Genomic DNA, 13,989 nt, shown 5'->3' with positions numbered 1-13,989 from the left:
ATAAGAATATGTATATTACCTATGTGTTCTTGAGATCTTATTGGATATTAATTTTCCCAATCCCTTTCGTTGGATGTGAAGAAGCACCACCAATTTGAACTCTTAAATTTTTTGGAAGTTTCTCCATGTTAGAGAACCATTCATCACCATGGAAATTCATATGGTTTCTACATCCCAAATTAATTAGCCACTTAGCTATATTATTAAATGTCTTATTAGCATGATGTTTTGGGTTCTAACTTTGGATTTCATTTGGAGGATTCAATGTAGTTAGAGAATTAACTATGCTTATATTATAGTTTGTCTATACAATCCTTCTCTTAATGAGTAAGTTTACCTTAGAAATTGCAACTTCTAGATTTTATTTGTAGTTGGCATATCCTTATCTCCTAGAGGTGATAAGGAATGATTAAAAAAATCAATCTTCTTGAACACATCATAACAATTCATAAGGTAGTGGAGGATGGTCTTGTCTCCCTATTGGAGATAAAAGACCATCCTTTCTATCTATTTGGCTTGAGCATGAGTTTATATAATGTGTTGGAGAAGGCTGATTTGTTTGATCATTTGGTTAAGATTTTTTTTCCCATGTTGTATGGGTTAGTTAAAATCTTCCTCTTCCACTACATATGATATTAACCTATCACCTTTGGTAAATCCTCTACCACTTCGATTCATGAACAATGCTTCTTAATCTTTATTTGAATAAGATGATGGGTTTAGCAAGGATGCCTCTTAAATCATGAGGTTTTTTAGCTCTTGATACTTTGAAAACATATCTCTAACATTTCTGAAAGTTTTGAAAGTCTTCCATTCAAGTCTAAGTCTTGTAGCCATATTTGGTAGTGATGTGTGTGAACACACTAGGACTAGTCGGGGCACTTTTTCCCTCTTTAGGAGGTTTTTCCCCCATGCTAGTTAGTATACACCCATCTCAGGGTATACTTATCATCTTTGTATGACACATATTCATTATCTATCTATAATCTCATTTTGTGCTCCCTTGAGCTTCTCCACCATGTGTATGTGTGTGCACATTCGTGCAACCCTATTTCTAACATTTGGAGCAAATGCTCCTCGCCCCTATTGTTGTTACCTACCCTTCACCCTGAGTTGTTTGTCTTCTTGAATCAGGTCAAGGAGCCCTTCTAGGAGAAGAAAGAGAACCTTCAAGTGTGTATTACTTTCTACTGATTTTTTATGGTCAAATTTTCGTTCCCCGAGCACGTTTTGGGCACCGTTCACGCAGTTTTTGGTTTTTGCAAACATCTTTGAGGGACTAGATTTACACTGTTCTTCATCAACTTCTGGAGTATTATTGTTCGATCTACCTGTAGACGAGTGTACAGATACACGTGAAAGCATCATCAAAAACTCACCACACTAGATCTTGTCTACTACGAGCTACACTTCAGTGACATCAATCTCTACATCTTACCGAGTAAAATTTCTACTCAATTTACTATGCATTTCTTTTATACATCTTGCAGGTCTCCATTATCAGTGGCCTTATTAGTAGCCACCTTGGTTATATCAAAGGATCACTTAGCACTTTCAAGTTGTGTGATTACTTGCTTGGGTATTATTAAAAGTCTCTTTACTAACTCCCACAAGTCACTTATATACAATTGGGCTTTGCTCGGCTGCCCACACTTATGGGGTGCCCAAAACATGTTCTCATTACAAATTTGCCTTATATGGGCCGACTTTTGTTACAATGGTGGGCCTTTAGCCATATACAATGTGAAACACCTAAGCTAGGGTGGGGATTATAAATAGTGTACAAAAAAAGGAGTAAAAATCGAACAGTTATAGTTTTACAACAAATATAGTCTTCACTCAACAAGTAGTATAACCCATCTAAGCACATAATTTGAACGTGGAAGTGGAAACCTCAAGGGTGTTCAAGTCCTCAATCTTTACTAACGCAATTCTTGGACCTTCTTATCCTAATAACTCGTAAGGAAGAAGCTAAACAAGCTTCCTCTCTTCTCACTCCATCTCTCTCTCTCTCTCTCTCTCTCTCTCTCTCTCTCTCTCTCTCAATCACACTCCTTACCTAGTTAATCACAAGAAAGAATCAAGCAAGCTTACCTTAATCACACACACACACACTCAAGCACTCACACATGCAATCAAGCAACTCAACAAGATTCCATAGCTAATGAAAACAAAACATGAAAGCATGAAAGAATTAATAAGGGATTAAGACAAGCAAGAATGAAGGATCTCCCAAGATTGAGCTCAAATGTAGATTATATTATCAAAATTGCCTTTATACACTCCTGCAAGTCACTTATATATAATTGGGCTTCGCTAAGCCACCCACAAAACATATCCTCATTACAAATTCAAGTCTTATATGGGCCATCTTTTATTTACAATGGTGGGCCATCTTTTATTTACAATGGTGGGAATTTGGCCACATACAAAGTGAAAAACCTAAGCAGATTACAAAGAGTTTAAAAAAGAAGAAGTAACAACACCCCCAACTAAGACTAGCTTCCATCCTCGGAGGTGGTTATCTAAAGACCATGGTGTTGTCACGGGAAATGATGTAGAGGGCCTAAAAAAAGAGGAGTGGATTGATAAATAGGGGTAGAAAATCTTGGACATCCTTGTTTGGAAAAAATCAATCAAAAAACACTCTTCAAAGGTCTGTAGATGGTGAGTTGGAAGGTATAAAACCTACTAGTACATTAGCCATAGATTTATCAATGGGTCAAGGTGATGGTGAAGTCAAATGCTAGTTGTTGTAGGTGAGGTGCTCAAAATAAATGTGCTAGCCTTTATTAATATTTACATCTTCAAAATTATCTAGGCAAATAAAAAGAGTTTGAAAAAGTTTACAAGTCATCTACACATGGAAATCTTTTGAATTACAATGGTGTTCTAGAAAGAATCTCATCACTTCTTGCACCCAGTCTTCATCCATCTACTCTCCCTAGCAATGGCAGCTTTGGAAATTTGACTAAATATTCATTATATACTCACTCTAGTTATAGATCTTGGGTATTGGCATGTATTCTGGATCAATCCTCTAGGCAGGTGATGGGCATGTCTATAAGTGTCTCTATAAAGGCAGCCCTTGCAATACTACAGAAGTCACCATATTGGTTGATTTTGTATGGTGCCCTAAATGTGGAAATTCTCTTTTGTGGGTGACATGAAACTATCCCTCATGTGTTTTGGATTGTTTTCATGCCACTCTTTCCATCTGGTTTCCAAATAAGCCTTCAATAATGGCATGTCCATTCGATACATGTGCGGGGTAGCCTTTGTTAGGGGAAAACAATTGCATAAGTGAGTTTGTTATAACTAATGATGTTGTTCCATCATAGAAAATTAACATCATTGGGTGGGAGATCATAAACATCCTCCTCCATGGGTTGCTCATCATCACTCTAATCCCATTCCATGGTGGGAGGGAGGTTCCACTGTGTCATTACCGAGACCACCGGTCCTCATTGGGTTTGGCTATCTGAATTTTGGATCCCTTGTCATAGTCCTTCTTAGAGTCATGTTCATCTTTATATTTTCTTGGCTCCTTTGGGCTCTTCTTCTTATAACTTCCCTCTGAATCTTTATCCTTCTTTGGTGGCCCATTTCAATCTCCTCATCAAGATCATTATGCTCCATCAAGCTCTGACCAGAGATCAGGGTATGCAACATACTTTGTATCAAAGAAGTACACATTTTCTTCTCTTTGCTTCTCCATCTATTTGAAAATTCTTAGATACAATATGAAGAATATCTCTAGAGGATAGGTTGGGTACTTAAGTATATTAAGCTTTTGGTCCTTATAATAGCCAAAATTGTACCCTTGTTTGTCTACCATCCATTTAATGTCTTTAGTGCACTGTTCATCTTAAAAGGGAGTCTATTACCCTTGTCTCTATCAGAGCTAGCCATTTGATGTCTTTAGTGCACTATTTGGCTTGAAAGGGAGTCCTTTACCCTTGTTTGTTTTCTAGCCATTCGATGTCTTTAGTGCACTATTCAGCTTGAAAGGGAGTCCTTCAACATAGGCACCTAGTTGTTTATGATTTTCAAGATGAGCAATGAGACAACAGAGGCACTTCTAGTGATATATTCTAATATAAGGACATAAGGCCAAGTACATGACCAATTTTACATACCCTTTTGGGTGGTGGTTTTGGTGCACAAGATTTGGGAGCTCAATGGGGCTATTTGGACTAAGAGCGACTCTTTATCAGCATCTCACTCTGAGGATGGAGAGGAGGGTGATGAGGGGTTGTCAACTTCTTTTTGCTTCACTTCTATTGCCTAAGCCTCTAATCTTCTATTGATTCTTTCATCTTTTGCATCCAGATGAGCCTTATTCTTACATTAGTGTTGTTAAGAGCCCTTTGCACAGTTTCTAACTGGATGTTGAGCCTTGCCACCATGTCTGGGCCATGTTCAATTCTATGTTTATCTTTTTGTTGGTCCCCTCCTTTGTTTTGTGTTAACATTGGCCTTGTCCAAGTGGCTCTATAAGGTGTCATCTTTTTGTGAATTTGTAGAAAACCACGGCCTACTATTGGGTATCAAAGCTCATAAATTGTTCATTCCTTTGAGCACTGAATGTGTTGATTATCCCTTTCCAGCTTGCTTATTGCATTTTGGGCTTCCTAAAGTTATGCTTCCTACTGCTCTATTTTCGAAATGTGGGCCTACACATCAACTTGAGAGTGCTAAAGATGATAGATTTCGGCATAATCGTCTGCTACTGTTGGCTCAAAAGTGGAGGGGGCTACCTCCTCTATTAAGACCTTTTTTACCTCCTTGGAAACTGCCCAAACCATTGAGAGGGGGTCATAGCCCTATCCCCTTCTTGGATATCTTCTTGTTTCTGGTCCTTGGCCTCTTGGATATTATATGTGGGCCGTAATGTAACTGTTGTTGAAATATACAAGTGAATAGGGTGTGTGCAGGAACAAGCCCTTGGCAAGAGGCTGTAAAAGAGAATCTGTAAATGTGAGAACCTATGAAAAGGTGAGAAGTATCTACTGGGAGAGAATAAAGGGTAGCATGAGGAGATTTAGGAGGTGTGGAGATATTCTAGGAGAGGTGGAGAGAATCAAGCAAAAGAGGTGGAGTGAATCAAGGAGAAATCAGTGGGATTGGATGCTTGGATGTAAACTCTATAAATTGAGGCATTGCCCTAATGAGAACTTGCTGGTTTTTTATCATCCATGCCTACATTAAGCTATCAGTTAATTGCTCACTAATCACATCTTAATTATCATCTAATCTCTTTGTTAATGATGTTAATTCTAGCATTTGATCCACCATAGCTCATCACATTGCTGCAAATGTAACATGGTATCAGAGCCTAGCCTAGAATCCATCAATTTATGAGCCCATTATCTTGCTAATCACCTAGCTAATTAGGATTAGTAGATAATTAAGTTTTTACCTCTTTTTTCAATTAGCCTCTATACCCCCAGTTGGTGGAGGAGCTCTCTCCCTTCATACATCAAATTAGCCCAAATCACTTTAGCCAAGCATAGCTATAACCCTTGTGCTCCAACCCATTCAAACAAAAGCTCAAACCGTTGGCGCACGCAGCAGTTCTACGCGATTTTGCAAGCACCTATTTTCTGAAGGAAAAATGAGATCTCTACTGCTCTAGATGCAATGGGTCTAATTCTCCTTGGCCCTAGGGGTTTTCAAGGGTGAAGACAGATTTGGATTTGATCAAGTCTACAGTGAGATCCAAGCTCTTCATTATTCACTTGAGGGGAGGTGTGCTAGGCACTGGTCGCGGACCATCAAGTAAGAGGGAAACTTGGTATAGGATCCAGGTGTGCTAGGAGTATTCACTTGAGGGGAGGTGTTGAAGTATACAAGTGAATAGGGTGTGTGCAGGAACAAGCCCTTGGCAAGAGGCTGTAAAAGAGAATCGGTAAATGTGAGAGAACTTGTGAAAAGGTGAGAAATATCTACTGGGAGAGAATAAAGGGTAGCATGAGGAGATTTAGGAGGTGTGGAGATATTCTAGGAGAGGTGGAGATATTCTAGGAGAGGTGTGGAGATATTCTAGGAGAGGTGGAGAGAATCAAGCAAAAGAGGTGGAGTGAATAGTGGGATTGGATGTTTGGATGTAAACTCTATAAATTGAGGCATTGGCCTAATGAGAACTTGCTGGTTTTTTATTATCCATGCCTACATTAAGCTATCAGTTTTAATTTCTCACTAATCACGTCTTAATTATCATCTAATCTCTTTGTTAATGATGTTGATTCTAGCATTTGATCCACCATAGCTCATCACATTGCTGCAAATTTAACAACTACCTCTTCCTTAGTGTCCTCCCCCTTCTTATCCATCTTTTTCCTCTTCTATGTCAATGTCTGTCTCTAAGCCTGATTGTTCCATCATTTGGCCCTGCTCTTAATGGTGCAACTTACTTCTTATTTTATTTGGTTTGTTTTTTGTGGCTATTTCTCTCTTTTGGCTAGGCTTCTACTCATTAGAGGGGGATTGTGGAGGCTTTAGGTCTTCCTTTAGAGTTGAAGCAATCAGTTTTTCCAATAGAGGGGCAACCTCTTTGTGGCCTACATCCCATGAGAGAGAGAATCTGGGTTAGTAGAGTTGCATTTCCAAGATATAGCTCCTTGGAATTCTTTAATTTGAAAATCCTCACTACCTCATAAATGAATAGCCCCTGCAATGTTTTCCTTTGCATGCTAGGGGTTCTGGCACTTCAAAGCTTTGTTGAACCTAGTCAAGATGCTCATATCTGCTTGAGTGGTCCTGTATGGTTTGTAAAATGACACATAGGTATATAATCTATAGGGCATCACCAATTGTGTGGCAAGATAATCTCACTCCCATAGGGCGTTTTTGAAGTGGTCTTAAAGCACTTGCAAGCTCTTCTTGGCCAGGGTGCTAACCTTCTTGTCTAGTCCTCGATCATTATTAGTAGATTCAATGCTAGCACGATTAGATTTGGTGTGACCTTGATAAGGTGTTTCTTAACCTCATTCTCAAAAGAGCTTATTGTAGCCAAACACTCTATCTTTTAGTTATAGGTGGCGATGTCCTCAAAACACCCCATGCCCCATAGTGGTAATTGTATGATAGGCACCATTCCTATCTTGTCCAAAGCTTGCCTTAGCTATGGGTTCTCAAGTGCCAGTAGCTGTTTGCACTTTGCTGTAGGTACTCATCAGTAGACATAGTTGAGTTGGGTGAGGGGATCCCAAAAGTGGAATCTAAGGCTACTCCTTAGATTTTTATAAGGATTTACCTCCATTGGTTGAGCTTTTGGTTCCTTGGGATTTGGTGAGGGTTGATTGGATGAGGTCTTGATATTAAGTATGATTGCATTCACCAACTTGATGGGACCAACTTGTAGTAGTGTCAATAACTTTTGAATCATCTCAGTAGAGATCTGTCTTGACTCTCCTTTAGCAAGAAGAATGTTGTGGCCATTTGTTCTACTAGCTTGATTATGGTCGTCCCTCCTCATGGTCCAATCTATGTTGATGCTATCCATCCCCTTCCCAGGATGATGATCTCTTTTGTTGGCATTTTCCCTACAACCTCATAATATAAAAACTACCTTCTACGGGGTAAGAATTGATGTAGAACTTATGCTTCAACATCCGATTTCACATTCATTATAAATCCCTGAGATTGTTTATATTGGAAGCTTTTATCAAGAATAGGCTTACCTGATGAGACACAAGTCTCATATGACATTAAGTTTCTTCCTGTTACATCCAATAAAGCAACTTTGCCTATGGTTTGATTAATCATGGGGAATTCTAAGCAAGCTTTGTGGGTTTGACCTCTTTCTCCTCGTGAACATTATGCATTTTAGTCATGTTTGTGGACAGACATAATACCTCTCCTTTGCTTTTTTCCTGTTTGGGATTTAGCTTCCTATATTGGGCTCGTCCCTTCATCTTGTCATCCTATTTTCTCTTTTCTTCAGCCTTGTGAATAGCTTGAAGTTGTTCATAGGACTATAAACTAGGACTAGGTCCCCTTCCTTCATCAACCTGTTAAAAGTCATGGCTCCTAATTCTGAGAGACTCTTCTAACACCACATCATTTACAAGATTACATTTCCTCTCCAAGCAGTCATAAGCCTCCACATTGTCTCCCAAGTCCATAGCAACTTGCATAACACTAAGAGGCTCTTCAAATCTATCCTTCACACTAAAATCCATGTGCCCCTAAGATCTTGAGAAAAAATAATTCACCACGTCCTCCATATACAACTCCCAAGCATCATCTAGAAGTATGTTCAACTCCTCAGCTATGTCTTGGTCACCTGGAACACCTGTATCCACTTCCTCATAACCTATGTATAGATCCATGTGCTCTTATGATTCTGAGTGCTCTTCTTTGATCATATTGATTTGGCCTTCAGCCCTTGCTTGGCTTACAATGGCCCTATCACCTTGTCTTGTAGCTGTCTGTTTATTTGTTCTGTCAAAATCAAGGCTTCTCTTGTCATTGCCATCTCTTATTTTGTTTCTTCACTTGCCTTCTAGAGCCTTTTTGATTGCCTTTGCATCTCCTCCATATAGCCCGCTTCCGCTCTTCTTCTTCTTAGCTCCTCCTGGAGTAGTGCCTACTACCGACTTCTCAATTCTTGAATGGCGGCCTCCTATTCCCTCACTTCCACTTGTAGTAGTGTTATCTCCTTGGCTCCATTTGTTATACACCTTTTTAGGTATTTGAGACTCCCCTACACCCAACCCACGTCAATGTTTTTGGGAAAAATTGTAGGGCAGGATTTAGAGTGCTCGGCCTGTGGTTGCTCGAGGTGGATGGGTTCTATGACCACAATCCCCTTCTGTTCTTGTCCAAGGTGTAGAGGTTCTGCGGTAGCGCTTTCATGCTGTGTCTACAAGCACTGCGTTGAGGGGGCCTCGAGCTTCTATGAGAGGATGGACTTCGCAATGCCTACAAAGTCCTCCTTGAGTTCCTTTTGCTGCTCTTCTCTCGTCTTTCTTTTTTTTCCCTTCTTCTTTTCTCCAAACTCAAAATAGGGCTTCAGCCTGTACCCATTACCAACTTCTTGAGTTTTTCACCATCCATGCTAGCTCAAAATTTCCTGTCTTTAGCTTTCTAGCAATTTTTTATGGGCCCGTCCATATCATTTTTAATTTTCCTCAGTGGGGTCCCTTTCTTGATGTAAACAGCACGATAGCATCTCCTTCCTCAAAGATCTTGAACCTTTGTGTTCCTGTCCACCTATACAGAGCAGCTTTCTTCTGTTTTGCATAAGTTCTACTGTGTCTAGGTGTTGTGCAGTCTTCTTTCATCAAGCTTCAGGAGCTGTTCAATCATGTTTATCTCTGATTCTTTCGAATAGAGCCTTTCAACTCACTACTATCCTGAGACTCTATGTCAGGAACTCCATGGGCAGCACTACTCATTCTAGTTCATACACCATACTAAATGGTGTAAGTCCTATTGCATTCTTATAAGCTGTCCAGAATGCCCATAATGCCAAGTGTGCAGCTTTGTGTCCCAGTCATTCCTACTCTCATTTACTATCTTGATCAGTATTCCCTTGAGGATCTTATTGGTAAACTCTTTCTGTTTTTCCTCTGCAATGTCTTTGTGAGTCAACAATGTTTAGAGCCTCTTATACTTTATAGTTGGTTAATTCGCAGTGTAATGTTAGTCACAAATATTGCACTGGGAAATAAAATTCATAGCTCAAGGAGATAAAAGTTCATTACACTAAAGATTTTATGGATTGTATTTTTTTGGATTGGGATGTATTTATGGATTGCACAGCTCAAGGAGATAAAGTTATTTACACTAAAGAATTTATGGAATGCATTGTTTTTGGATTGGGATGTATTTATGTATTGTGTTGTGAAAAACTCTAATTTTATGCTGAGACAACATGAAAAAATCTAAGTTCAAGGCTCACTTTTGTAAAACCCCCACATGAAGGGGATTAATCCTAGTTTCTACCAATATAAATTTAACCTAAAAGAAGATGCAACCCCAATTAGGCAGAGCAGATACAGGATGAACCCAAACTATGCCAAACAGGTGAAGGAAGAGATTGACAAATTATTAAAAGGTGGGGTTCATCTATCTTATGGATCGAACGGAATGGCTATCACCAATAGTCATTATCCTAAAAAATAATGGGAAGCTTAGGGCGTGTATCGACTATCACAAGCTGAATGCTTCCACTATATCCGACCCGTTCTTCCCATTGCCTTTTATTGATTCCTTACTAGATGCAGTAATGGGGCATGAAACATATTCTTTCTTGGATGGATTTAGTAGGTACAACCAATTGCGAATGGCCCAGGAAGATAAAGAAAAGACTACTTTTGTGACAGAATAGGGAGCATTTACCTCTAATGTGATGACATTTGGGCTCAAAAATACTCATGCTACATTCCAGAGGATGGTTTACGAAATATTCTATGAATATCTGGCCACCTTCATGAGGGTGTTTACGGATGACTTTAGTGTGTTCGGGAAGAAAGAAGAACACATTACACACCTCACAATGTGTGTGGAAAAGTGTAGGAGGGCCAGACTGAGCCTAAATCTAGCCAAGCATGCCTTCGTTTGCTGTAACCAGCAGATCTCTCTTGGGACACATAGTGTCTGCAGAAGAGCTTACGGTGGATCCGTCGGCCAAGGTTGCAGTCATTGTGAAGCTGCAACCCTCCAAGAATGCCAAAGATCTTACAAGATTCCCGGGCCAATCAAGTGGCACAGTGGGTTCATGAGGCTCCTAGCTAATGTGGCAGTGCCCTTATACAGCCTAATGTGGAATATGTCTGGTCCAGATCTTATCAAGAGGAATTCTTGTATCTCAAGAAGATACGAGAATGTGGCACAGTGGGTTCATGAGGTTCCTAGCTAATGTGGCAGTGCCCTTATACAGCTTAATGTGGAATATGTCTGGTCTGGATCCTATCAAGAGGAATTCTGGTATCTCAAGCAGATACAGTCAGCAGTGCCCATCCTCTAACAGCCCTGGTGTTTCATATGTTTATCAATGCCTCGGTTCTGGCCATTGGTAGTGCTTTGATGCAGGAAGCATAGGAGGGATGGTACAGACTAGTGTACCATGCAAAGCAAGAGGCTGTCTAGAGACTGGAAAAGAACTACACCACAGAGAAGGAGTCATTAGGAATGATCTACTCCATCAAGAAGTTCAGGCAGTACTTGCTATGGGTAAGATGTTATGTAGATCACAAAGCTCTCCTATACTTAATATGCATCACTTGGTTGACCCATCCTTGGCACATGTCACACTCTTTTGAGAACTTATGCGCATCTTTTAATGCAATTGGCCACCACAAAACTTCCTGGAATACCTTTCGTCCTGTGACTTCTTTGGAAAAATTCCCACCACTTACACCTTGATGTGCTTCTGCTAACACAATCTGTTGCTTGTTCTCGGGGACACATCTCCTAAGAATTTGGTTGATACCCATTTTGTAGAGCTGCCCAACCACTACCATGAATGACTTACTCTGAAGAGTCAGCTTCTTTCTTTGATCTCTAAACATGTACTCCAAAAAGGACAAGTTTGACAAGAATTGCAGCATTTCGTCGTACACCACCTAGGTCTTTCTCCTTTCGTGAGGAAAAGTTGCGCATTTGGAAAATCCTCCTCCACCCCTTCTGGTTCTTCTCCCGTTTTCCAGTCTTGACAAGAAGTCTACCACTGCATGCTTGTTCCAGGGGGTGTGCCTTATGTTGAACTCAAATTCCTACAAAAAAAGTCTGGACTTTGTCAGCCCATTCAAACTACTCATAGGATGGGAAACAAATGCATTTTGGTGGCCACTGATTATTCAACAAATCAGTAGAGGCCAAGGCCCTTAGAGACTACAAGGTGTCATTTGTATAGAAAAGTTCCTTTATGAAACCATAATGACAAGATTCGGATGCCCTATAGAGATAGTTAATGATCAAGGGACTCACTTCATTAATGAAGTGATCATAGAGCAGCACATAATAATACACAAGAAGTTGACAGTCTACTACCTACAAGTCAACTCTACATCCTCGACCACCCACACCACAAGCACCCTGACCTCTTACCTTTATCATGACAATCAATGGTGGGTGCCCAAGAATCTTCTTGCCACTCAGGGCTTCTATGATGGCTACACAGAACTTTGGATCCCTAAACGGCCATCTCTAAAATCCAAGCACAAGAAGCCAATTAAACCAAAAAAACCAACCCCAAGCCAAAACTTCAACATTGGCTAGTCCCCGACCGCCTGTTTACAAGCACGAGGTTACTACAAAGGCAACACTCATCTTTGGCTACACAAAAACGCCGCCTATGCTGCTCATCCACCACAATAACTCCCCAGGAAGCTGTGAGAAAAGGCCCCACAATCGTTGGTTCAACAACCCCAAGCATAACAAAGCCACCAACGCTATGTACACCTACCAACGTGCTCCAAGCTCAAGGCTTCCATGAAGGCAACACACACATGTGGCTTCCCAAGCCACTATCAAAAGCCTATCCTCAACGTTGACAACCTACATGTAGCTCAAAGCCTCGTCGACCAAAAACCAAGAAGCCTCGATAACCATGGACCTTCATCACTTGATAACGATGGGTGCCCAAATGTCTCTTAGATGCCCAAGGCTTCTATGATGGCAACTCCATCCTTTGGCTCACATGGCATAACACTTCGTAGTTGGTCTAAACCACACCAACCAAGCTAGTACCTATCCAATTGATGAAGATGGTTTGGCAACCAAAGGACAAGCAAGTCCCCTCTTCCTCAACTACATCCTACGGACTTACCCACGCCTAACCCATGGGCACTCGAAAGCTCAATTCGCCCCACCCTTTCCCTAAGGCCTCGTCCATGATGCTTCACCTTGCCCCTCAACTTTGTCACCAAACCAAGGGGCAGTGCTACAAATGGTAGAGTTTATCCAACTACTTAAAGCTAAATTCAAGGTAAGCTCACAAATCTAGCCACCTGGGCTCATCTGTACAAAACCCTCTTTAGGGGTGCTAACCAATAAATACATATAAGCTTTTTTAAAAAGAGTGTCTAGGTGACTATGAATATCTAGGTGATTAGGACCACGAGCACACCTTTTGTCCTCGCCCATGCACAACACCTGCAATCCTCACACGGCTCTGTCCTATATGCACACACCTCATAAAGCTTCATAATTGACAGCCATCTAGGTACATCTCTGGATGGGGGGGGCATGGTGGGAGCAAGCTTAGTCAATGGCACGACCCATCACCTGGATCTTATTAATCACCCCCACTTCACCCCAATAACGCTTCATGCCTAATCCTTTCTACCCTTAACTTCTTCTTGAGCTAAACATATATGGATCCTTGCCATCGACTACCACTCCAACACAGGATCCCAGTTCCATGCGCTAACATGATAGAAGAAGACAAAGCAAAAAAAAGAAAAAGAGAGAACACCACAAAACAATAACTCAACATCCACGGGAGCCAAGATACCCATTATGGTGTCTTGACAAAGATGCTAGAGCTTCATGAACATCACCATCGACATACAACATCTCGGAGCGCAAGCAGTCTCCATGCGAGTTGCCTCCTTGTCCCTTTGGAATTCCTCCCTCGCCAATTTCTTACTAACACCATTGTTTTACTAACCCCTCCTTAATATTACCACGTACCTCTTGGATACTGGTCATTAAGTATTTCCTGTTGCTAGTCTACTCATTCAAGTACTATGACTCCTATGTCCTGCCCCCACAAAGGTATATACAAAAAAACCAAAAAATAATAAAGAGTACTATTGGGCACACACAAGAAAGCAAACTCATAAGAGCCCATATACGACTAGCCTAGATACTTAATTGCTAGTACTCCAGTAACTGCTTTCCATCTTACTAGCTCCCCTGCCCCCTCTCATTTCTGGAGACATAGGAGAGCCAACCAAGCGTGACACTTCCCCGTGTGCCTCGACAACCTTTTACTGATCATAAGGACATGATTGAGTTTAGGAAGGGGAGTAG

The sequence above is a fragment of the Cibotium barometz genome, chromosome 2 (assembly GCF_041138505.1).
Source record: "Cibotium barometz isolate CiBa-2024 chromosome 2, ASM4113850v1, whole genome shotgun sequence".
Lineage (NCBI taxonomy): Eukaryota > Viridiplantae > Streptophyta > Polypodiopsida > Cyatheales > Cibotiaceae > Cibotium > Cibotium barometz.
This window is presented reverse-complemented; position numbering follows the sequence as displayed.